Raw genomic sequence first — 27,955 nt, 5'->3', positions numbered from 1 at the left:
AAAAATGATGTTTTTTGGTCTTGATCTTGTTGTTATAATCTCTTTGTTTCAAGCATTTAGTCTAATAAAGGTTGCTGGGGAAGTGGGGCCCAACTAAAGTTCACTTTCCTGAACTTGTGATTAACAAACAAGAAAACAATCAAGGCAAAGATAGATAAGACAGCTGCAAGTAAGAAAACACCAGATAGATATAATTATAATTGTTTGCTTGATTAGATTGCAAATAGGTGTTTTTCTCTCACCCAGTAATTCTGTGAAGTGAGTGAGTCAATAAAAATAAATAAACGATGTGGCTGAGAGGCATGAATCATAGAATCATAGAATATCCTGAGTTGGAAGGGACCCTTAAGGATCATCAAGTCCAACTCTTGACACCGCACAGGTCTACCCAAAAGTTCAGACCATGTGCCTAAGTTCACAGTCCAATCTCTTCTTAAATTCAGACAGGCTCGGTGCAGTGACCACTTCCCTGGGGAGCCTGTTCCAGTGTGCAACCACCCTCTCTGTGAAGAACCCCCTCCTGACGTCCAGCCTAAATTTCCCCTGCCTCAGCTTAACCCCGTTCCCGCGGGTCCTGTCACTAGTGTTAATGGAGAAAAGGTCTCCTGCCTCTCGACACCCCCTTACGAGGAAGTTGTAGACTGTTACGAGGAAGTTGTAGACTGAGTATGGAAGGGGTGAAATAAGCTTATTTAGATCACTTCAAACAAGTCTAACAAATCTTTTAATACCTCTCCTACCTCTTTAAATATTAGTGATTATGTTCTGGCATACAAGAAAATCCCAGTATTTTAAAAATATATTCATGGTTTTCAGTATCCCTTGACAATCTATTTCTCAATTTTCTATACTTGTAAACCTAGGTACTGTCATTGCAGCCTTCGAAGGCCGCTGAAGCTGTGAAATCCATGAGTTCAATGCAGTTCTCACAAGGGTATCAGGTTTCTTAAAGCCTTGGCCATGTCCTTGCATGGAAACCTCAACTTGCATTAGGAAAAAGGCTCTAGGATTTATGTTTGTAAAGAGCATAGAAATAATGTACCATGCTCCTTTCCAAAGAAGAGTAAGCAAAAGGAAAAGACTTCATAGGTGCAACAAAGTTTAAGAAAAGATACCTCATAAGTTATCCTGGGAAGGGCTCATAATTCAGGGAGCATATTTACTGATAATGAAGTTATGAGGAGTGAGTTTTGATGTCCATACAGTAACACAAGGAATGTAGTGAATAACCAGGAAAAGGAAGACATAAAATGATTGCACTTCAGATTTAATTACTGCACAAGACCTGGTGAGTAAGTTCACTTGGCTAGAAGATAAGCATGGATGAGTAGCATTTTTAAAGGAGAGGTACACAGGGAAAAAAGAACAGCAGATGTTACCTGGCATGTGAGATGCAAGTTGGGTGACAGCATATATGAAATAACAGACAAGCAGAACTGTCCAGGCAGTTAAGGACAACAGATCTGAAGAAGGCAAAATTTAAAAAATCCTAAGAACTAACGACTAAGATCCAATAAATCTAAAGCTCCTTAAAGAAGAGGAAACAACCTCGGTGTGGTGGATAGAATGAACTGAACAAGGGTAGGTGGCTAAGCGATCAGTCCTTCAGTGATCTTAACATCAAATCACATAGAAATTGTAAATCAGGCAGAAAAGACACAAGTGAGTTTTTAAAAAAGAACATACACAGATAAAAGAAAAACTTCAAAGACCAGGGTCTAAAAATGTGATATCACTAGCAAGTTAAAACAGGCAGATTGAAATGGAAACCCAGAGAAAGGTTTCCTGCCTTGCTGAAAGTAGGCACTCATGGTCCAGTGTTGCCAAGAAAGGAAAAATGGCATTCTCATGTCAGGCAGTTAATATAACTAGCATCTAGAGAAAGGAATAAGACATCAAATGCAGCAGAGGAAGAACAGACTAGACAACACTTTGATAAATTATCTGTTTTCACATCAGTTGGGCCTAATGAATTCTACTCTTGTGTGAAAAAGAATTATCTGAACAACCTCAGAAGCGTTAGCAGGTGTCACTGAGAGCTCATGGAGGATGGAGAGAGATTCCAGAAAATAAGGCAAATGTGGTGCTGACAGTCAAAGAGGGAGGGAAAGAAGGCAGAAGAGAAGAAACAGCTTTTTCTTAGGAAAAAATAAAAATAAAAATAAAAATAAAAATAAAAATAAAAATAAAATAAAAAATAAAATAAAATAAAAAAGAAGGAAATAATCAGTGTGCAAGCCCCTAGAAAATAACACCGAGATAAATAGCAGTCAAGAACAAATCAAGTCAGGCTAATCTGCTCTCTTCCTATGACACAGTAATGGTTCTCATAAGCAGGGGAGAAGCACTACCTTTGAAATACCTTGATTTCATCAAGGCTTTTGACACTGCCTCACATGGCTCTCCTAAGTAAGCATGGATTAGATGGTGCATCTAATGGATTCCCTAGGGGTCTGCCCTGGGTCTTATGCTTGCACAACTTAATGCTTGCACTGATCGTTTGGATGAAGGGATATTTGGTAGATGTGCAGCAGGAAGGGTTGCAAACACACCAGAGGACAGGATTAGGATTCTAAAACCTCTTACCAAATATGAAAAATAGTCAGGGAGGAAAAAGAGGCACTGCAGTCAAGACAAATAAATAAAGGTCTGTGCTTAAGTAGGAAAAATCCACTACATAAATACAGAGTGAACCACTTCAGCAATCACCATGGAGAAGAGGATTTGGCATTATGAATTACCATCTGAACTTGAGTCAACAATGTCATGAAGTTGCAAAAAAGGCAAATAGCATGTACAATCTAAAGGCAAATAGTTTCTGTAAATATGAGCATTAGCCATCAGCATAAAGGAATTCTTTTGTTAAGCCGTAGTAGGACAGTAAAGCAGCATGAGTGAGGGCCTTGACAAATCCTCCCGTCGGAGGCTCCAAGAACAATCAGAGAAGCACCTGTAGGGTGCTGTATACCTCTAGCTGATCCTGCCTTTGGGGAGGCAATGGCTTTTCAAGGTCCCCTCCATGTTGCTGCCTATGAGTTCTGTGATGAATGAAACCCTCCAGTATAATATCATATTACAGCATAGCTCTGATCTTACCAGTGCTTTCCTGGAGTTAGGAGGGCAGCACTAAGAACTCAGTGCTGTCCTCCAAGCGGCACACACGATGCAGTGATCTTTTCTTCCCTCTCTCTGCAGGCTCTGGTCCTAGAAGGAAACTCCACTCAAATATTGAACATGTGGTGTGGTGCTTTGACACTGAAACTGTGAGAGAGGACTATGTACACTGATTTCCCTAAAAACATTCTTCTCCTGTGTTCTCTCTCAGGATTTGGGAGGGAAGAGGGAGCAAAGCAGAGCAACATGCTTTCCATTCTGAGGCACCAATGAAATACTTGCACAAATGAAGTAGTTAAAGCAAGAGTCAAATCAGGACTTGTAGGCTGTGTGGACAAACTTCACTTTCATCCCCCAAAGGAAACAAAATAAATTCAAAATTCAATTCAATGAACGTGGCAGAGTGAGTCGAGTGGATAAGAGATTTTAGGAACCCTGGACAAAAGAGGTCATGGGAGTTGTAGGATGTCCAAGGGTGCAGTAAGTAAAGGTTTTTTCTCTTTCTGTCTTCGCCTCCCCTAGCTGACCCCACCCCAGCTGACCCCTCTCTTCCTTCCCTCAGCAGAGGCTGAACTCCGGTACTACCTACACGTCAGACACCCTCCAACACGCAGTCATCCCCAAACAATTAACTTGCCATTACCCTCATCCCCCAGGAGCACCCCTGCTGCTCCAGCCCCAGCTTTTGAAATGGGTCCCCTCTCTGGGGGTAGAGGAAGGGTTGGAGGCTGCGATGCAGTCTGCTCCTGCCCCAGGGCTGGGAGGGGTCTGTCATTGCCCTTGCTGGAAATGTGAGGCAAGGAAGTGAGTGGGGTGCAGGACAACCCCTGCTCTCCACAGGCCCCTACCACCAGCAGCAGCAATGGCAGCAGCAGAGGTCTCTATAGATAAAGAAAAGAAATGAGGAAAGAAGCTGCTACCTCCAGCACTATGCTCCTGCAGGCAGCTGTCTACGATGCATTTATAGACAGCCTGTCCTTGCTCATCCCTGGAGGCAACTCACAACAGTGCCTGCTGCCTAAATAATTTGTGTTGTAATAGTTTTGCACCCTTGCCTTTGCTCTCAAGGAGCATCTCATCCCACTCTCAGAGAGATGTCATTTCCCAAAATGGCCATTTTGGTTTGGGCTGGCTTTTTTTTTTTTAACTAGAAAACAGTTTCTGTCTGTAGCAAAGCTTGCATAATGGACCTCTCGATGCTGTAGATATCTTCATCATACAAAGCAAAGCAAACACAAAGAATCTGGACAAAGTCATCAAGAAGAAAATGACAATGCTTTGAAATTGATACTGAAGAAAATGCCAATGAAAATAAATTAAAACTTCCCAAACTGCTGTTTAATGAAATTACATAAATACTACCTGAAGCAACAGGTACCAGAACAGAGTTGCTGCAGCTAAAATAAACAGTTTACATGCTTTATATATAGAGAAATCAAAATTCCTTCCATTGTTGCATTCCTGAATCTTACACACTAATTTAGCTACAGTGCAGCAGAGCTCACACTGCAGTAATAGAATATTGATTGTACAATGTTCAGAGACAAAGAACTCATGTTGCTGAACTTTATACACATGCATGTTGTTACAGTAAGAAATCCACATCGATATCCCTTGCCAAATATATCCAACCACCATTGTGCCTGCTGGTTATTTAATTATAAAATATAGAATTTTTGGTGGGACACAGTCAATTTTGTATTAAACTAAAATGTCAGTAATGGAAATGACCTTGAGAAAAGAAAAGAAAAAAAAAGTTCAAATCCAGGGAAGTGTGATGTTTATTAATTCTACTTCTTTGCTACCTTCTTAATGTATAGGAATATACTTCAGGGTTGCTAGAAACTTCTGTAAAGATGAGTAATATCACTGTAGTGTAGATTTCACATTCTAATTCAAAATAGTTCACACTTTTCTAGGTCTTCATTGGTTTAAAGCCCACTGTTGAATGAGAAATAATGAATCAGTGGTTATTATGCATGCATTATTTCTCAGAACAGCTTCCAGGTACATCGGAACAAAACAAATCAAGCATGATACAGGAGTAACCTGGGGTTAATGCAGACTTTTATCTCACACTAATTGATCCTACCTCTCCTCCTGAAGAGAGGCCACACAACCCATCCCACAGCTGCAGGCAGTTCCACTATCCACAGCTGCTCAACTCCTTGCTTCTGCTTCACCACTGGGTCTCCAAAAGATCTTCTCTTAACATCTCTACAGGATTTCATGACAGGGTCATGTATATAATGCCAATTTTACAATTTTACTTGTACTTCAAAGCAATTTCTACATAATAGTAGTTATGCATATATATATATATATATATATATATATATATATATATATATATATGTATAGTAATGCTGTTGTTGGTTGGTTGGTTTTTTTTTGAGGTTTTGTTGCATTGCTGTTGGCTGAGAGATGATTAGGCATTTAATCAGCAACTACTGACAACTCATAGACAAAATCCTGGACTGATAGTCTGATCCCCTAAGGCAATTTCCTAATTTCTGTTTTATCATTTGGAAAAGAATGATGTTATTCTATTTTGTCCACTGAACAATATCCTATCAACAACGTATTATGAACATACATATCCATTGAGCATACTCTTGAGATTATAAATTCTTTAAAGTCCTTACATTGTTAAAATCACTGTAAACAACCTCAAGACACTCAGAATACATGCAATAATTTGTTAACTGCACAATGCACTGAAATTTATAAGCAAATAACTTTCATACTCCCACGGTTTTGTCTCTAGATATCTTTCAGTACCCGATGGAAAACTGTCTGCTGATAAAATAATAGTATAGAAATACAGAGTGAGATCCTGCCCCCATCCATTTGCTTCTCCTCTCCCATTATGCTTTTTATGCCCTTTCATCCTGCAGAGACAAATGTTGATTTCTAGGTCATGTGTGCTGCTCCCCACCAATTACCATTTCCCACTACAATATACAGCAGGGGAGCGAAAAATATTACAACCAATGTATTTGTAATTTGTACTGTGTCCCTATTAGCTGTTAACTACAAAATTTGACTTATGATTAAGTTTAATCCTTTAGAGGGGAAAAGCTCAGTACCATTAGTTGTTCAGCTTTAACCTTCTACCAATAAAAAATATTTCCTTTAAAATATTTATGGTTATTTAGAACCTAAACATGTCTTAGTCTTACCTAAGAAGAGAAACAGTATCTGTCTTTCTGATTGGTATTCATTATGGTTTACCACATAATTACCTTAAAAATGTTTACAGAAGATACTGCTTACAACCAGCTTTGTATCTCTCTGTATTATCCCTTCAAGGCATTAATTTCATATACTATAAAGCACAAGAAAGATGCCTTTATTACCACATTCATTAGAATGGGCTAAACAGTGCCAAATGAAGAAGCATTTTTTCACAGATAATTATTGTTATTACCTAATGCAATTTACATTTTGCTGAATAGCAAAATAAATAAATAAATAAATAAATAAATAAATATTTTAAAATTAAACCTTTGGAAAAAAAAAAAAAAGAGTTTGATTCTAAACCACAGTGTAGAAAAAGCCTGAAGGCTATATGGATTTGTAACTTCATATTTGAAGTCTACTAACCTGCACCATGTCCAACTTAACTAATCTTGAACAATTTTGAAAGAAAAGCGCCTCCTAAGACACCTGTATACAAAACTAAATGGATTTCCTATGCTAAAGAAGCTAATTTCCAAAAACAATCTTCCCACACTTTGAACTTCATTTTTTTAGTGGGTGGACAAAGGATGCTGTTAATAGAGTTTTCATCTTGCTTGCCATATTTTAATAGCTGTAAGGATTCAAAAGACAAATGAATCATCTCCCTCCTAAATGGCTGCTGAGCTCCTTCTGAGGGAACAAAAAGCTGTAGAAGGGCCTAATTGGAGTAGTCCCCTTAGGATTTTGGCTAGTAGAGAAGGAAGCCCTGCTCCAGCAAACAGAAGTGAAGAAGCTTCATGCAGTGTAATGTTCTCTAACTTTCACTGAACCACCTTACCCCTACTTGGCAAAATGAGGGGATACCTTCTTTCACTAGCACAACACTTTGTAACCAAGGAAATTAACTTCTGGTAAACAGTTGCTTAACCCTTTTTTTTTTTTTTTTTTTTTTTTTTTTTTAATCTCCCTGGGGAGAGTACAGAAGAGGGCTGCAGGACAGGAGATTTAGTCCCAATTACCCAACAGGAGCAGCTTTCTGAGCTATTTTTCCTACATGCACACTGATCGACTGATCCCAGCTTCTTTTCCAGCATATATTCCTGTCTGAAGGAGTCTGCAGTTACATAGACAGGGTTGTAGGTTGAGAGCTCAGCATCATAAGATTTCCATAAAAGAAAGAGCAAATTCCCCATCCTTGCATATCACATGTAAAATCAATGAACTTTGACCTAATAGGAATAATAAAAGCTGGAGAAGGCTCTGAGGAAACCAAAGGTCTACGGAAGTTTAAATTTAAAAAGTAAAAAATAAAAAAATAAAAAAAATAGAAAGAGCTTTCTATGTCTTGGAAACAATGGCTGCTGTACAGGTGATGGAAGAGCCAAGTGGATCAAATTTCAGAATTCTTTAGGTTCGGTGAAAAACGTCAACAGATCACAGATAAAAATAGCCTGTATCCAAGGAACTGAGATGCTATGACATGATATTTGGCTTTCCAAAGCAGAGACGTTATTCATACTGGGAAACAATCAGTTGCTCTTAGTTATGTTTCAAACACACACACAAAAAAAAAGAAAAAAGAAAAAAAAAAAAGATGAATCTATGGTATTAAATATCAGCAGTCAGTTATGACAGCATCATCAAAACTGAAAGTTTGTGGTAAACCGTTACTGACAATATTCTTCACCATATACTCAGTAGTGAGGGTTTTTATGGAAAGTCTGGGATCAAAACCAATGGGGCATGGAAATCAGCGTGTTCAGAGAGCACTGGTTCATCCTTGCAGACGCACCAAGGTATCGAAGAAGTTGCTTACTGTTTCCATTGTTGTTTTGCCTAGATCCACACTGATCTTTTGTGCATTGCATGGACATGTGTCATCTTTGACACAGAGGAGAGAGCAATTTATGTGAGGGAAGATGGAAAAGGAAGGCCAAAGAAACATGAGTTAAGAGATGCCTAAGTCCAATGAGGTATTACTCTCTTTTCAGTGATAAACAAAACTATTACAGTTAGCTCATGAACAGAACAAAGGAAGTAGCTGAGGAAGGTCAAGGGGATGAGCAGACTGATTTCAGACCCAAATGAGTAAATGTCAGTCACATTTTTGCTCTAAAAATAAATACGGAAGAGAATGTCCAATCACAAAAACCCCATGCCACAAATGTCAAAGATTTTAAGAAATATTTGGCAACCTATGCTCTGATTGAATCTGGACCACCTTAAAGTAAAAGAGCAAGCATGCCAATAAAAACAATTGCCATCATCAGGGTTTTACACCAAGGTTGTGTTTGTGTAGTCAAAGCAAATGCTGGAAAACATTTTTTTAAATGGTGTCAAATGAGGGTGTGTTCCTGTTTGCTGATGACACTACCCGCACTGTTAGAACAAGCATAGACATACTGCGGGCAGATACAGCACTGACAGTACCTATCTTAACTATACATTATAAGTACCAGATTTTACATAGCAACATTACTCTTCCCCGCAACAGAGGAACTGATTTGCAAGCTACAACCAAAACCAGTAAGATTAAAGCTATGATATAATATAATTTAATTTAAAAAGTCCACAAAGATTCAGAAGGACACATTTTCCACTCTCCTCTTCCTGAACAGAAAGTTTGCTGTAGTCCTAGTTGTTTAACCTAAATAAACGTCCTCCTTCCTCCTAGCCTGGAACAGAGCAGCTTGCCCTTGCTTTCTGAGGTCCAGTCACATGGAAGAGAGGTCCTCATCCTTGCCCAGCTCTTCTAGTCTGGCATCTTCTTGCAAGATAAAATTCTCCATTAAGACAAACCTATGTAAAGAAGAAATCAGGTTACATACTCTCCAAGTGACAGGATTTTTTCTCCACACAGGGAAGGCCAAACTGCTAGTGTACTAATTTTATGTTAACATACTGATGTGAAGCTGGAAATCTACCCATACACAAGAAGTCATCAAAATGCCTTCAGAAGCACATAAATCAGGAGCATACCAGGCAAGTAGGAAATGAATTTTTAATGAATGTTATAGCTAGCCACAGAGTTCAACAGCACTCTATTTCCAAAGGTATTTATCTAGAAGGAAAACACCTGGGACATGTTAAAAATGAAAGTAGAGTCTATCAGTGTCAGTGTATCATTGAGCAGATAAAGGGATGTTAAGGAGGTGGATGTGGATGGGCAGTTGTCTGTTAAACAGCACACTGGGAAGAAACGCATGCAACTGTTTTAATAGCAGATAACAGCAAAAGGATGTAAAAGAGTGAACCAGACTAGGCAACACTGGCACAACTCTGCCTGTGCTTAAAACAATGTTTGGCCATGCAGGAGATTCAGAACTACCTATTGGCATTTAGGATTAGTGAAGATTTAATTCATCATGCTGCCGTAATTGATGCAATACACTGACTTGTAGTCAATTCTAGGAAGCTTCTGGGTGTAGTTTGTAATGAAACCACTAAAAATGGAATTCAAAAGTAGTCAAAGGGAGAATGCCTGAGCAGACATTCTGCTCTTGTATCTGAGGAGATTGAAGTAGACAAATTCCAGCCTCATGAGATGTAATAGAAATTGCATTAATTTTGAAAGCATCCGATTGTCTTATAGTTGCAAAAAGGTCCCATAGGGACAGAAATAGAAATAACACTTTGAACAAACAACTTGAGATCGTTTTTCTTTCTTCTTTTTTTTTTTTTTTTTAATTTTTATTATTTTATTTTATAAAATAACTCCTTCAGTCATGAAAAAATTCCACTTGCAGCTTACAATTCCTTACTAGAGAAAGTAGTCCTTGTTTACAAAACATAGTATTCTAAAATACTCAAGATTTGAAGCAAATCTTACCATATTTTTGATACATGCTGACATCAAATCCATTATATTGCAGTTCTTAATTATTTGGAACTATTTCAGTGAAAAGTATTTTCTGTGCAATGCTATGCTTCCCGCTTTTGTTTGTGTATTCTATACGTCTGAATAAGTAAGGACTGTAAATAGAACACTGAACCGACATCTTTATTGAACAATTCCTTTCCTTCAGTTCCTGTGAACATTGTAGATGTGTATTTTTCTTATGGATTTCAGTAGCTTTTGGTCTCCTTTTATTCGCAACTTATCAGAATGGCACATTAAAAAAAGAAAAAAAAAAAAAAAAGGCATTTTAAAAGTATTTTTCTACTGTTTTTGCAGGTTGTGTAAATTTAAAGATAATGTATTCTGCACCAGCTCCCCAATAAGATAAAACATATAATGGCATTATACAGTAATTTGGATATTTTACTGACTTTATATTCTGGCAGTATGTTTCATGCCTCATTTGGTAGAAAACTCATTAGACTAGTACAAACCATGTTTCAATGCGATAGGTTCAGACTTCTTTCCCAACTAACTTGAGCTCCTGCCTATTTTCTGTACTTTCATGCTTGAGCTAATAAATTGCAAACTTTTACTATTCTGCTTGCTCTGGTCTCCTTTACATACCATTTTGGTGGCTCTGTATTGTGACACAGACGAAAGAGATGAAAAGCAAATTATCCCCTTGGGCTTATGGAATAAAGTTTTCTTTCATATAATCTGCATTCTTATGGAGCATTATGTTTTACTGAGCTCCCAGTTTATGACAAGAGCATTCACTAAAACACAGAAATATCAATAGGGAAGAACACTCGAGAGTAAACATCTGAGAATTTCAAACCCAAACAAGAGTTTTAGCCATGACTTCAGATTTGATAGCTCAAATCAATTGGAAGATCTGTCACCTGAATCTAATATGTTCTAACATCAGACATACATGTAAGTAGATTGTTAATGTGCTTATAAAATAAAATTACCACTCATTAATTATGTGATACATATACATGCATACACATAGACACGATAGGTTTCTTGGTTAATCGAGAAGCTATCTAACTAGCAGAAACCCAGGAGTGGGTTCTTCAGCAATGCCAGGTTACAAGCTCCAAAATATCAAGGATACAGCTGAGCCATGGCCCTGTCTTCAGTGTTTAGACCTGGGTCTAAACCTGAAAGTACACATAGTGTCAGGCAGAACAGAGCTGAAATCTTACTCAGTTCATCCAACAAGAGTGCAGTCAGCAATGTGTTACTTGCAAGTAAGCAAGAGCTGATAAGACTGTAATTGCATCATTCATAAAATAAGAGGTGGAAAACACAAGTTTTAGTCTTCCACTGTAATTATTAGGGAACAAATTTTGAAGTTTTGGGGAGAGGATATATTGGATATGTTAGAGGATCTAGGACAGACAGAATAAAAGCCTCTATACTACATTTTTTTCCTAAAGCAACATCCAAGATAGGATCATAGGACAACAGAATCACAGAATGGCTGAGTGTATTGGGTTTACTTAGCAAGGTTTTGGTAGCAGAGGGTTGCAGGACTTGCCTCTCTAACAAGAATCCAGAAGTTGCCCCATTTTAGATAAGGGCCAGTTTCAGATGCCTCCAAAGGGATCCACCTCTGCCCAGAGCCCAGCCAATAAGCAATGTTGTTTACACCTCTGGGAGAGCAAATTTAAGAAAGGGTGGGAAAAAAACCGCTGTGCTACAGCAGCTGGGAGAGACAGCCCTGCAGACCCCCAGGTCAGTGCTGCAGGAGGGCACGAGGGGCTCCAGGCATGCAGCAGCAGTTCCCCTGCAGCCTGTGGAGGGGCCCCTGGTGGAGCAGGCTGTCCCCCTGCAGCCCATGGGTCCCACACAGAGCAGATCTCCACGCTGCAGCCCATGGAGGAGCCCCCAGTGGAGCAGATGGATGTGGCCTGGAGGAAGCTGCGGCCCACGGAGAGCCCCCACAGGATCAGGCCCCGAGCTGGAGCTGCAGCCCGTGGAGAGAAGCCCACGCAGGAGCAGGGGGTCTGGGGGGAGCTGCCGCCCATGGGAGACCTGTGCTGGAGCAGTTTGCTCCTGGGGGATGGACCCCATGGCACGGAGCCATGTGGGAGCAGCTCTTGAAGAGCTGCTGCCTGTGGACAGCCCCCACAGCTTCAGTTCAGGAAGGACAGCTTCCTGTGGGAGGGACCCCGTGTGGAGCAGGGGCAGAGAGTGACTCTGAAAGAGTGGCAGAGATGAAGCGTTAGGGGCTGACTGCAGCCCCCATTCCCCATTTCCCTGCACCACTTGGTTGAAAGAGGTAGAAGAGTGTGGATAGAGGGAAGGTGGGTTTTGTTTGTTTGGTTGGTTTGTTTTTAGTTTCTCACTGCTCTAGCTTGTTACCGATAGGTAATAAATTCTATTAATCTCCCTATGCTGAGTCTGTTTTGCCTATGACGATAATTGTTGAATGATCTCCCTGTCCTTATCTCGACCCTTGAGCCATTTTCATTGTATTTTCTCCCCTTTTCCCTTTGGGGAGGGGGAAGGTGAGCTGTGGATATGGTGGAGCTCAGCTGCCCACCAAGGTAAAACCACCACGCTGAGGTTGGCAGGGACCTCTGCAGATCTAGTCCAACACCCAGCCCAAGCAGAGCCACATACAGCTGGTTGCCCAGGAACACAACCAGATAGCTTTAGAGTATTTCCAAGGTGGGAAACACCACAACCTCTCTGCTCAGTAAATTGTCATGGAATAATTCAGACTGGACAGAAACTCAGGAGGTCCCTCAGCCTCTCCTTCCTGGGTGACCCATTGCCAGGGGCTATTGACTATGCATTTGTCTCTGATCAGATCCATAAAGTTCCTGCAGGCCTGTTTCTCCAGCCCATCTTAGCCTCTGTGAATGGCAGCCCTGCCCTCAAGCCCATCAACCTCTCCCCAGCTTTGCAGTCACTCACAGACCTGATGAGAGAGCAGTCCCTCATCTCCAGATCACTGACAAAATTATTACAAAGGACAGGTCCCAGGATAGACTCTTGCAGTATCCAACTTGCTACCAGGCTCCAAGCAGAGTACAGTCTATTAACCACTAGCTTTCAGTTGTGTTAATTGTCCCACCACGTCCCAGATAGTCCAGTGACATAGTTTTGTGACAGCACACTGTGCTCATGATCCTCCTGCTTGTTTCCCTGGTTATGTGTATCTGTGTGCATAACAGTTAAAGGAATATCTCCCTGTTTAGAATCTGGAGCAGCCACTAGATCGCCACAGCCATCAGTATGTCTCTTTGTGAAACTCTTTTCCAAGGGTGGAACAAGTAATCCACATCTCAACCGATCCCAACAAAGTACCGAGAAAGCATTATGAGGAAAAGAGTATGGAATTACCCAATGATTTTTTCCATAAATTAATATGTCATCACTCCTGATGTAAGTAGTTACTTTTGTCTCTGGTACACATTACTGTCAGATATTAATGAGATTATTGTAACCAAAAGTGATGTCACAACAGCATAACTAGAGAAAAATAAAATAGGAGTAATTTATAGCTCAATAAATATCATGGTTGAAGGAAAAGGAAAACAAGCTTGTAGTTATTCAGGATTGTTTGTAGAACATAAGAATTTGAACAATAATGTAAGCATGTATAGAAGTTATTTATAAATTATTGTCAGGCAATAATTTCACTTTGTGCCTGTGATATACCACCCACACCCTTTTTGCTAATTGTTTTAGCAAACAATTTAACACCATCAGAAAAAAAGCTCTGAATATGTTAAAACACCTATATTTAAATATATACATATATATAAAAAATAATAATTTTAAAAAATGATCTGATGGTGAAAAACATCCATCTTCTTCTGTTAAAGAATGGGTGTCTCCCAGGACAGAATCACTCAGTTCTGGATCAGTTACAAGTTTCTGAGATATACAGATATTTAATGATTCAGAACCACTAGACTTCTAATCTACTGATTCAGAAGTCTAGTGGTTCTGCTCGGTATCGTTTTTCCACCTGACCCCCAGTGAATTCTTCTGACTGCTTTGTCAGAAGACTGGTTTGTCAGAACCAAAAAGCTGGTTCTCCCATGTCATGGCATATGGTTTGTTTAGATCTATGTAATTGCTTAGGTGGATTTATAAATACTGACAGGTTGCATCTAGAGACAAACCTTATTATAAATAAAATATCAACCTTTAAGTAGAAGTAGAAACAAAAAGTTTCAATAATGAATATAAACGATTTCTGCACAGCAGAAGGGGATGGTCTCTGCATAAGGTTTTTGTGGTGTTTGTTGGGAAGACCTACATAATTTAGCTTTGACTTTTGCTTCTCTTAAGTAATGCAGGCATCTCATACTCATGCTGATAAATTCTTTATATCACACCACCATGTCTTCCCATTACATAATGCATTGTGCATGACTTTGTTTTTTGTCATATGTTTTACACACAGTCCCATGCACTTCTGTTTTCTGATGGAGATAGATGGAAGAAAATACACGAAGAGAAAAGAGAAAGTGTTGGCACAGCACATCACTTAATTATGTGAGCACACACAGCACATGTTCCCATTAACTTAAATTGTGCAACAGTTGAATAATTCTGGTCCAGCACATCTGGTTTAAAACACGGGAAACACTTTAAAAATATATACCTAAAGCAGGAGGGGGAGAATTGAAAGCAGTATTTACTCAGGGGTCCTCAAACACTGTATGCTTCTTTTTTTCCTTTTTTTTAATTTTTTTTTTTTAAACTGCCTATTCCGCCAGCTAGTTTCACCTTAACTTACTTACTCGAGTTCAAAATTTTCAGGTGAAGGTCACATCTGTAATATTCTATCAGAATATGACAATGTGAAGAACCAAGATTATTCGCTTTTGACAGTGTCCCTCCTGTACAGTCACTTTGTTTCCCCTGTCATGGATGATTTTTTGCAAGAGCCTTTAAGGTGGTGTGACCAAGCTGCAGTAATCTGAAACTAATTAATCTGCAGTGCATTTGTAAGAAGTAACTGCATCTCATTATGGATATATATTGCTGTAGTGAAAAAAAACAAAAAAAAAAAAAAAAAAAAAAAAAAAACAGCTTAATCTTTCTAATATCTAGTGTTACAGGTTTTATTACACAGCTTCTGGTATGCTAATTTTTCACTTTTTTGAGTCTTTCTCTAATGATTAATAAATATTCTTACAGAGATGTTCAGGTGAGCTCATTACTCTCTTTTAAGCTATTTAAATTGTGATTATTAATGTCTCTGAAGTGTAACCAAGACAAATGTGCACATGTGAGGCCTGGGTCACAAAGACAACACATGGCACTTACCTGTGCTCTGACAAGGTACCACCACAGACTGACAGAGTGCCTACTCCGAGGCACTGCATGTTGCAATAACAAAGGAAAAGATGGGGCCCTGGTAACAAGGATTACACGACTGAGTTCAACATTAAAACAACATCACAAATTACTCTGATTTAAGTTAAGACAACCAGCCATTTGTGACTGTTGCACAGGCCAGGTGTTAAAGCCCAGGGTTACAGAATACTAAAATGGTACTGAGCTGTACACCATTAATCTCACTGAAGATAAATTCTTCTCCTTCTTATATCCTCTCTTCCATGGCTAAGCATTTTTCCAGTGGTAGACATTAGTAGCTGCAGAATAGAGTTCTTTGCAGATGAAGTGGAAATCTTAATTAAAAAAAAAAGTGAGAATCTACAGTTAAGTTCTGGAATCTCATTTTTTAAAATGTTGACCTTTCAGTATTAGCGTGAAAACCCAAAACTTTAATTCTTCAGTGCAAGCACAGCCTGGATAACTCAGATTTTACATTTGTCTTAATCTCCTTGTGTTTTGAACAGTTTTTATAAGTGACTCATGTTACCTACTGTACCATTTTCACTGGGAAAAAAAAAAGGGGGGGGCAGGAAAAAAAAAAAAGGAAGTAATTCATGTTAGACCTAAATGTTTGGAAAGTTAGTGCTTTACACACAAACTCATGGCTGTCTGCATGCATGACTATCAGTATGTGAATAATATTTGTGTTGTATGTCTCATAATTTTGTGATCTGTTTTTTGTTGTTTATTTTCCTCTCTACTTACAGTGTTTCAGTTACCCAATTAAAGGCCAAATACAGTACCATACGATAGAAATTTTTGCACATTGTAAATATTCATTGTGAAAAGCTGCAAACAACCATAACAAATATTTGGCCAGTTTGGCAACTATTTATAAGTAACGAGTACTTTCACAGAATGTACAAATCTTATACAAAAAAAAAAAAAAAAAAGACAGTTTCCACCGTAACGTATTTCCAAGGAGTACAATACCCAGCTCCAATCCACACACTTTTTTGCCCAAATATAGTTTCCCAAGATAGTTTTTCCTTTTGTTCCTTAAGCTATTTTTGATTTGCTATCAGCAATAGCAGTATTCACACTGGATAGCAGAAAATAGATAATTTAGGAGAACGAATCACCAAACCTTTTCACAGCCTGTCATTATAATATCAGTACTGATAATGGCTATTGTTTATGTCATTAACATCCAGATGGGGCTGCTTAACAAAGACACGTTATCAGGTGTGGTATGTGGCCATGACACACTCATCCTGGATTCCAGAAGGGATGAAGTCTTCAGAGGGAAATCTCTCCTTACTCACTTATCAAGCTGAGCTGTTGAAACCTTGACACTTCCAATTTGCAGAGATCAATGCGAACCTTTCCCTTGGCATGGATTCAAGTATCTTGAATTTCACTGCGAGCTTTAGGTTTGAATTAGTCCAAACCCCACAGTGATACTCAGCCAAAATTGTTAATTTCTGCCAAACTCACAGAGCTTTGAATGGTTTCCATTTCTTGTTAAATCAGTGGTGTACAGCTGGCTTAAAAATTGGTTCAGGTTTGGCAGCAAACTCTCAAATTAAATCTGACTCAGTTCTGTACCCACGTTAAATCATGCCTAGGGAGTGCAAACCCACACTGGGAGCACAGTGAAATTCTGGGAGGAGCAGCCCCATGGATGGTGAGAAGAGTACATAGCCACAGGTACCAAGCACCTCTTTCCAGTTTGCTCTCTACTTAAATGGCTTGCTGAATGCTAGCAGGGGCACTTGTCAGAGGAAGCATAACCTGCTTTCTGCCACTGAGATTCTTCCTCCCCAGGCACTGAAATGCTTTCCTTTCATATACATCATGTAGCTGATCTGTCCTCATTATGATAGCGATCAGCATGTCCCTATCATCCAGCACTGACGATCCACTGCTGTGACAGCTACTAAGGATTCAGGGATCGAGAAAAGAGGACTGTCTGCCTTGGGACACTGACTGTGGTTCCCACCTCCATCTGTCTGCTCCACCTCCATCCTCTCACTGTATGGTTGAGGAGAGACATTTCATGCTGCAGCCTACAAGCTCTGGGAGCCAAACACACAGCTGAGCCATCCAACAGGAGGGGTAAGAAGCTCCAAAAAAGACACATGGAGCCAGGAGCTACTGTGGCTTTCCCTTTTGTAAAGCTGTATCAGTTCTGCAGGCATCAAGTCAAGTATCAGAAACATTGTCACCTCTGCTGGATCTGTGGTTTTTTTTTTTTTCTTTTTCTTTTTCCTACAAAATTTAAGACTGTTATAAATTCTGAGTCAATTTAGCTTTATAAGATTTATTTATGCGGTCAATAAAAGGCAAGTAAACAGTGCTGGGTGCACAGGGAGTCTGGGCTCCTCCAACACACACACACGTTACATCAGGCAGCTGGTTTTTATGCTCCTAGGCTAACACATATTCATTACTACTTCTAGAAAAGGCAGGGTTATTATAATTAGTTCCCGGAATCCGAACCCTCCCACTGGTGTATGCACAATCAGTCTCCGGTGGTCCCTCTGGGGGTCTCTTGTGCTGAAGGCTCGTAGTCTTCCTCCCAGGCTTTTTCCTTGTCTTTCTCCTTTGTCCATCTTGGCTGGATATCAGAGACTTACACAGCGTCCCATGCAAACTTTGTCTTTTAGTCATCCTTCAGCTTTCCCCTTCTCCTTAGTCTCTTGGCCAGATATCAGAGACTTGCGTAGTGTCCCATGCAATAGTCACAATAGTTAGCAGTTATTCTGAACAGCCCCCCCCATATATCAAAGACCTTAGTTTACCTTTAGTTTACCCTTCAAGCCCTCTATTGACTTGAACTGCTGAAACATTCCTTACAAGACTAGATTTGCTAAAACTAAGGCACAATTTTGAAAAATCAAGTTTTGGAAAGCAAAATCAGTATTCTCTGATATAAAAGAAAGCACAGCCAACTAACAAATTTAGTTTTCTGATCCCAAATGCAGCCTTTGTCTTCATCTCAATGGGCTGTGATTAGTGTATATGTTTATCTCCATACAGAGAAAAGTTGTATTCCAATCTTTGCTTGTCAAGATAACAATGGAGTCCAAAAAGTATGTCAGAAGCACCCTAGCTATAATTTCCATTTCCATTTTAATTACAAAGAGAACAGTGCAATAACTACATCTCCTTTCCTACCCATACTTATTTGTAAAATATTCCTGTATTTGACAACTCTCACAACTCTTGAAACAAAGCATATTTAACTGTATCATAAAGCTGGCTGCTTTAGAACATTCCAGATGATGCTTAGATTAAATCTAGTGTCACTGGCAACAAACTTTAGCACAGTGTGCACTCAAATATAAGCTACAAAATCATTCGCCTTAAAACAGCAGCTGTTTTAAGCAAAGTAATACTAAAAGAAAACAAAAATAAGAATACTTTAATCTTTGAGTTTCCTTTAGGGAATTTTCTGGTTAAAGCATGCAGCCCCTGTTTCCAGATGTGCTTACAGAATCACAGAATCACAGAATTTCTAGGTTGGAAGAGACCTCAAGGTCATCGAGTCCAACCTCCAACCTAACGCTGACAGCCCTCCACTAAACCATATCCCTAAGCTCTACATCTAAACGTCTTTTGAAGACTTCCAGGGATGGTGACTCCACCACTTCCCTGGGCAGCCTGTTCCAATGTCTAACAACCCTTTCAGTGAAGAAATTCTTCCTAACATCTAACCTAAAACTCCCCTGGCTCAACTTAAGCCCATTCCCCCTCGTCCTGTCACCAGGCACGTGGGAGAACAGGCCAACCCCCACCTCGCTACAGCCTCCCTTGAGGTACCTATAGAGAGCGATAAGGTCACCCCTGAGCCTCCTCTTCTCCAGGCTGAACAAGCCCAGCTCCCTCAGCCGCTCCTCGTAGGACTTGTTCTCCAGGCCCCTCACCAGCTTCGTCGCCCTTCTCTGCACCCGCTCAAGCACCTCGATGTCCTTCTTGTAGCGAGGGGCCCAAAACTGAACACAGTACTCGAGGTGCGGCCTCACCAGAGCTGAGTACAGGGGGACGATCACCTCCCTCGCCCTGCTGGTCACGCTGTTCCTGATACAAGCCAGGATGCCGTTGGCCTTCTTGGCCACCTGAGCACACTGCTGGCTCATATTCAGCTGACTATCCACCATCACTCCCAGGTCCTTCTCTGCCTGGCAGCTCTCCAACCATTCCTCTCCCAGTCTGTAGCTCTGCTTGGGGTTATTGCGCCCCAGGTGCAGGACCCGGCACTTGGCTTTGTTGAACTTCATGCAGTTGACCTCAGCCCATCGGTGCAGCCTATCCAGATCCTCCTGCAGAGCTTTCCTACCCTCGAGCAGATCGACACACGCACCTAACTTGGTGTCATCTGCGAACTTACTGAGGGTGCACTCAATGCCCTCGTCCAGATCATCAATGAAGATATTAAAGAGGACCGGCCCCAGCACCGAGCCCTGGGGGACGCCACTAGTGACTGGCCTCCAACTGGACTTGGCTCCATTCACCTCCAACTGGACTTGGCTCCATTCACCACGACTCTTTGGGCCCGGCTATCCAGCCAGTTTCTAACCCAAATGCAGGTGCACAGCAAGCAGTGCACCTGCTGTTTTTTTCAGAGCAGTGCAATGCAACACCAGCAACTGGCCTGAAAACAGAGAGTCTTAATTTATTTTCTAATTATTATTATTTTTTTTTAATAAAATGAAAACCCAGATCTTTTTCTTGGAATCAATGTCTTTGCCAGCAGGCTCAGTAGGCAAACCAGTAAAAAACAGCCCTGGAAGAAGAACTGTCCCTACTGCCCCAGGAGGGGTATGCTTTGCCTATAGGACTGATGTCCCGGTGGGCTGGTGGGGTCACCTGCAGGACCATCCATGTGTTGCCTGCACACGAGGGTAATTTCTGAATGGCCACCTGGAAGCTTGCCCTGCAGCCACGGCAATCTCAGGAGAACTTTCTGAAAGGGTCAGGCTCAGAGACCTGAGTTACTGTGGCAAAAAAAGAAAAAGATACCTGGTGTTTTCATATCCTTATAGTCCTCTTTCTGCTTTCCCTACCCTCTTCTGAATTCTCCCTCTCCTGCCCTACTCCTCAGCTGTCTTTCTGCCTCAGAAAGATGTCAGAGGTGTCAGACAACTTTTACCATAGGAGACCTCTGCCCATGTACTAAGTGCCAGCTTAGTCAAAAAAAGGTATTGCAGATAATGACAACAGTGCTGAGGAGAATGAGATTTTATAAGTCAAAAATTAAACTATGTTTAGGAAAGAGGCAAGGAAGGAAGAGCCATGTGGAAGGGAGCTGATGGAAGATGAGGAATCTCTTCAGGACAGAGTCCATACCCTTTGCTTTGGCAGGAAAATGGAGGTCAGTGAGGAACCCCTATTTCTATGCTCCTTTGTCTCTTGCTTTTCCTTCCCCCTTTTCTGTTCATATATTACTACTCCTCTTCCCCAGCCAGCTTGCAGTTTCACTGAAAGGGTGGGTGGTGACCCCAGAGAAGGCCTCAACTACTGATATTCGCAGATGTTAAAGCAAAACACTGCTTCATGTGGCTGTAAATCTGGTGTCTGAGCTAGTGGAGATACAGTGGTGGGCCACAAAAACAGAGCACATTCGCATTTACTACAGACGTGTATTCTCCTTTGCAGTGTCTCCACACATATTCCCTTAGGGACGGTACCAAAGGAGCTCCACAGAGAGAGCCCAGCAAGGCAGCATGGATCACACAGGAATTAGCACCAAGAAGGAAAAGCGTGATGGCTTCTAAAAGGGACTCTGTGTGACTTTTGATATATACTCCTTAACCAACTGTTTCTTTCAAAAGCATCCCAATAATTCTAAAGAAAATAGTGTGTTTAATATGTTCTTGGTGTGATAGGACTGCTTCCATTAATCCTTCACATAGTATTAAGATTTCAACCAGCAGTCATTCCCTATATTAACACATCTTGGATTTTCTAGTCAGTACTCTATCTTCTACTGTTTAACACACCATCAAACGCTTTCTATTTCTGCTCTAGGATCTATTTCCTGCTTTATGCTAAACTTAATCCCTTTTCACATTCATTTTATAAATTCTTATTTGTTTTATTGAATTATTATGCTAATTCCAAGTCAATTTATGATCATTTAAGGATGCAGTAATGATAGTATAAAAAATGTTATTGTTTTCATGGAGTTGTAGCAGTTATGATACAGCTATTTTTATGAGAGATTAAACACCTCCAAATTTATGGAGGTTATTATGTTTTTAATGGCAAAATTAAATGATAGCAAGAAGAGATAAGAATCAATACTTTCAGACCAGGAGTAGATAAAATCTGAAATAACTAGGATGATCGTTTTTACAGAGAGAAACAGGGAATTAATTCTCTATAGTGTTGCACCAGCTTTACATCAGGATAAGCAATGCTTGTCATCCAGCAGAGATATTCTGGGTTTCCGTGTCATTAAGCTAGAGACATATAGAGGAGAACCCAGCCCAAGAATTTTCTTCAGGATTTGAGAAAATAGCTTGTAGCTTTGGAAAAAGGACAATTACTCTGTAGCACTCTGAAAGACCATTCATGCAGGAAGTTTTTTGAATAACTTGTTTTATTATTCATGCACGCTGGTCATTTTGTACGTGTTGACAGTCCCTTACCAACAGGGAAAAAAAAATAGGGGAAAGAAGAAAAGAGCACAAGAGGAAGAGAGTATGGATCTGTGAAACTGAGAGTTTTTCAAGGAAAAAAGAATAATTTTAACATTTAATAAGTGAACTATTTAAAAAGATCATCTATCTGATCATGCAGGGGAGGTCATGAGCATCATGCATATGTGCAAAGGGATATACCATTCTATGTATGCTGTAATATGAAAAAATATGGAAAAGGGAAGACTGCAACATCCTCCAGAGAAGACAGAATGATCAAAAGGCTTTTGTTGGATGTGGCTATGATTTGCAGAAGCACCACACTAGTGCAGTGCTCTTTGCACAGTCACTAACACCAGCATGCTCACAGCAGTCTGGGTGTAATTGCTCCCTGAAATGGAGGAAAGTAAAGGAAAGGGAGCAGAGTATGGCACCACTCAAGCAAGAGTTTGGTTACATTTTCACAAGTTAGAATGAAAAACCCTGGCTCAGAAACTCATCAGGAGCAGCAAGACCCTGCCACTCGTAGGGGTGATGCCTTGTTCCCAGGAGGGGCAAGTGGGTAGCTGTGAGTGTGGCCGAGGCTGGGGACTGTGCACATGCATAGATAGGAACAGGCAGCAGGATCCCCATAGGCTTTCTGCCACAAGCCCTGAGGCTCATCCCTCCAATAAAGAGCAAAGATATACTATCCTCAGAGAGCTCTTGGAGGCAGCTCAGGGGGAGTTTCCTTCCTTCCAATAGGGGAAGTAAGGCCACCCTACAAATACCAAAGGATTTATTGATTTTTCATACTCCATCAAGAGAGGGTGTCTTACTTTCATCACAGTGTTAGGCATGAGCTGTTCCACTGGAAATGCCCTTCCATCTCATCCTTATTTTTTCCTGCTGTTTTTCTTACTCTGGTCACACAAAGGTAAATTAGTATGCAAGGTGGAAGGCAGAGAAGAATGAGGCAGTCATAGGTGATTTATAAAAGAAGGAGACATTGGCATCTAGGATAACATAATGAAAACAAGAATACTGAAGCACAGAAAGAAACTAGACCTACCCTGCCTATGAAGAACACAAAGGTAACAAGTCAAAGAGGAAAATGAGTTGCCTCAAAACCAACGAAAAGCAGGGATATAGACAAAAAGAGCTTTACATCTTCTTACAGATGCTGCAGTAAGTATTGAAGTATGAGATATGAAGGTCACTTATCTAAACTTCCATCCAGCCTTAAGCAATGTAGATGTTAATATACACTCATTAGTTTGAAAGCTCAGACTCATAAAACAGGAGCTAAAATCTTCAATTTCCCAGCATTATTGTAGCATTTTATTAGTTAAGACTATAATACAGAGCAAATTCTCCCCATCATCAACATAACACTTTTTTCATGCTAGTAAATGAGTTAGCGACAAAAGCTCCATTTCATTACTGTTAATTTTTATTTTTTTTTTTTTATTAGCTGCTATGTTTTGAAGCTGCCCCATCATCATCCTTCACAATTCTCATCAGTTTAGTAACAAAGAACCATGCAACAATAGCTGCTTTCTGTAATATCACCGCTGCTTCTTGGAGCTTCTTACTAACACTGAGGGTTAAGCTTTGATTGCCTTGATCCAGAGCTGTAGTAGTAGGACATGTTCAGGTTATGACACTAAGAAGTAGGTATTTACTGACCAAGTTCACAAGTAAATAACTTCAGTTAGAGCTGAATACCACACTGAACTCTCACCAGTGGCATTACATGGGACATGTTAACATTTCAACAGTATATATGGCAAATTTCAGCAATTCTTTTCTTTTCTAAGAGAAGGCAATTGTACACAAGTGTGTATAGGGCACATGTTGATTATGTGTAAGTATCTAGGCACCCTAGAGGTTATCAGTTCTGTTCCCTGTACAAATTGAGCTTGCACAAGTGTTTCTTTTATTTTAAACCATAACAGCAAATGATAGGAGTAGATACATTTGCTATGGTATTACAGCTTTTTCTCTTTGGTTCTCTCTGTGCTGTTTTATCCTTGTCATGGATGTTTGTTGCTCTCTCTCTCACAAAAACAAACACAAACACTGGCACCACCAGAAGCAAGGCTGTAACAGGTTGATTTATCACTGTCAGATGTATTTTATTTCACGGTATCCAAAATGACTTATTATTAAAGCACTTTTCTGATTACAGAACTATTTACATGTTTACTATTTGATACTAAGGAGATCATTTGTGGTTTTACAAGAGAAAATTACCAGGGTCATGTAACTTTTTCACATCTTATTTTGTATTGTTAAGGGAAAACATTGCACTCTCTTTCCCAATATAGAGTAATTGCTGCCTGTAAAAGGGAACATTTGCAGCTCCCACTGCACAGACCACGGTTTCCATATTGATTTATCATTTTCTGAGGGGCAATTACCTCAGTGACTAGTAACTCAATGTGACAAAGCAGATAACCTTCCCACACAAGATGTTCCTTAACTGAAAACCCACCAATGCACCTCCATTTCCCTACACTGAACACTCAGTCCTCCCACAGGAGAGGTCTGTCAGGGCACACTGGATTGCACAGCTGTCCTGGTTTTAGCTAGGATAGAGTTAATTTTCCTTCTAGTCACTGGTAGGGTGCTGTGTCTTGGATTTAGGATGAGAATAAAGTTGATGCCACACTGATGTTTTAATTGTTGCAGAGCAGTGCTTACACCAAGCCAAGGACTTTTCAGCTTCTCACTCTGTCCAACCAGCAGGCAGGCTGGGGGTGCAGCAGGAGCTGGAAGGGGACAGGACCAGGACAGCTGACCCCAACTGGCCAAAGGGATATCTCATACCATCTGACGTCATGCTGAGCAATCAATATGGGGTGGCTGGCTGGGGTGAGGGGACCAGCTGCTCAGGGGTAGGCTGGGCATCAGTCAGTGGGTGGTGAGCAATTGCATTGTGCATCACTTGTTTTGTAAACATTATTGGTAGTAGTACTTTTATCATTATTATTATTATTTTCCTTTATTTTGTGTCCTAATAAACACTTTATCTCAAGCTTCGTTTTCCTGATTCTCTCTCCCATCCCAGAGAGAGTGGGGGGAAGGTGAGCGAACGGCTGTGTGGTGCTTGGCTGCTGGCCAGGTTAAACCACAACAGTCCTTTTTCCTACTCACACCTTACTCTCAAGCTTTTATACCCTCCAGGGATGCCTGTAGTTTCATTTAACTATATAAATAAAACCTTAGCTACATGCAGATCTTCATGGAATTCCCTTCATATCTCATTTTATCATCAAGAAGTGCATGCAGAGATACATGAAGTCTACCTGAGTTCACTACAGAGACTGGTTTAAACACAAACAAAAACAAATAAGACAATTAAGCAACAATGGAAGATCAAAGTTTACCTGATCATCCAATGCAATCAATGTCCAAATGCTTGTCTGACTTTGCAAAGTTCTTTGAATGGAAAAGTTCTCTTGAATGAGTTAGTTTAAGTCTTGGCAACAAAGAGAGAAGGAATTTCTCTGTTACTACTAAGATTAAAACTGCATAATCCAAACCTCCAGCCCTCTTGGTGAGCAAACTAAGTAACAGACTTTGTTCCCCAAGGGCTTTCCACCAAACTGACTTTCCCTTGGTATGCTAGGGGCAAGGTTCCCTTGGTCCCCTCCCTTCCTAGAAGCTCTGTGCAAGATGAAAGAGATGGGAGCAACCACAAAAGCAAACACTGAGGAAGCCAAAGCTCACAGCCCCTGCCACTCAAGCAGAGGACTACTGAGGTCCATAAAATTAAGTCTGGCCTGACAGTTTTATTGGGTCAGGACTGTCATGTTTTGTACTGCACTGGATTCAGCTGCAAGCCTGGCTAATCTCTCTGGGTTGTCTCTCACCTTGAGCAAGGACAGCTCCAGGAAGTTTCAGCTCCAGTTCACACTCTCACCAAGGAAATCAGCTGAGCAACCATGCTGAATTATTTTGCCTCTAACAATTGCTTTCTGACTACAGTACTGCTACAGTTCTGCTTTTTCTGATTTGACCCTCCAACCTCAAATGTAGTTTTCTGCTAGTATATAACCTTGTGCCTACTAACAACACAACAAACAATTAGAGCTGGGTTGGTACTGTCATTAAATTGCCATTTAGCATAGCCTAATCTGATGGTGCACTATTTGTAACTACAACATAATGGCTTATCCATACCAGCCAGAGGCTCCTCATAATACTTAATTCTTCATGTCAAGACTCAGGTAGCAATTCTTCTGTCTGCACTGCCCAACCTGGGCACTCACTGCAAAAAACATCTTTAACATCTTGTATTATAATGTGGGTTCTTAATTTCCTGTTTACTTTGATTTGCCAAATGAAGCCTAGACAAGCCAATCACAAGAAAATTGCAGTTTAAGAAAGTAGAAGCAATATAAGAATTCTGATGAAGCAAGCCTGCAAGTCAAAGTATTTCTTTGAGCCATATTACACTTACTTTGCACACATAAGCATAGTGACAGCATCAGTCTCTCAATGCACAGGTAGTGTCTCAAGCCAAGTAACTGTACAGCAGTATTTATGCCAGAAAATAAATAAATAAATAAACAGCAGTAAGGCACTGAGTAATTGCAATAAACCAAAAATGAAAGCACTGTGTTCTTCATTCCTGGATGTCTCCTGGAAGTTATTTTCATTAGAAGCAAGACTAAATGACCTACTGGCTTACTGTTGGCCTTAAGATCTAAGACCGCATGTCCATCTAAAATCTTGCATAAAAGCAAATTCATATGGAGGGCTTTTCTTGTATAAAGATGTTAAAAAAAAAAAAAAAAAAAAAAAAGGCAACCTCCTTAAGCTGCCCTTGTGCTCTGAAAAAGCAGTGCAATGCACTTTGATGCCTCCCACTAACTTATTGGCACAGTCTGCAAAACAAAGTGAAAGCACAGAGCAGACGGGTTTCCTGCCTGCCGGCCCAGCACAATTTTGTCTTTTCTGTGATGCACAGCAGTAGCAACGCAAAGGTTAACAGGCCAAAGTGTGCACATGCAGGAAAACAAACAGGATCTGCTCTTTTTGCCAGGTGTCCTACCACAGCAGGGGGAACAGATGGCAAAATCAGCAAAATTTGGATGCACAAAACCACTGCTCCATCAGCAGCATGTTACCTATTTGCAAAGATGACCTTCCAGAGGAGTGCTTTCCGCTAAAATCACTACCTTAGCATCACTTTACAATGAAAGTAAATGTCAGTAAAAGAATTTGAGGTAAGCAACAGGTCTGATACTTCTAGGTTTGTTCTTGAAAAGGCAAATTTACAACTGAATCAGTCATTAGAAAGTCAATTTGCAGCTGTGACAAACAAGTGAAGAGCTATTCAAGTCACGGTATCACCAATGGTATTAATGATCTTGGTAATGAAAAGCTGATGACTTTTAACAAGTGTTATCTGACACACAAGATAAATACTATTAAATATGAAAAGTCTCTTTAATTACATGTGGAGTTTAGAGGCTTGTAAAAACGAGTCACACTGGTATGCTGCTGTCTCCCTTACCTGTCACTTGGCAGAATAATGCCATAGCTCAATTATTGCGAGCACCGCTGGTGCACAAGCCTTGTCTCCAAACAAAATGTGGAAGTGCAGGCTCGCTTTCCGAATCTTTCCATCTTTCCATTAGGAAACAGTAGGTTCAAACAATTACAGAAACAAAGCTGAGTAGTTCTGCACAACTGGGTAGTAGAGGTGACACAGGTTCCCAGCTAGCAAAGTTCCCACATTTAAAAGGTTTTAACTGCGTATTTGTCTCTCATATCCAAGAATCTTGCAGAGTTGTCTATGCCATTTCTTTTTCTCTAAGACACCGATAGTCACAAAGGCATACTGTATGTCTTTAAGGAGAGTTAA

Source organism: Netta rufina (genome assembly GCF_964035555.1).
Source record: "Netta rufina genome assembly, chromosome: 3".
Taxonomy (NCBI): domain Eukaryota; kingdom Metazoa; phylum Chordata; class Aves; order Anseriformes; family Anatidae; genus Netta; species Netta rufina.
The sequence above is the reverse complement of the archived record's forward strand: the minus strand, read 5'-3'. Positions refer to the sequence as shown.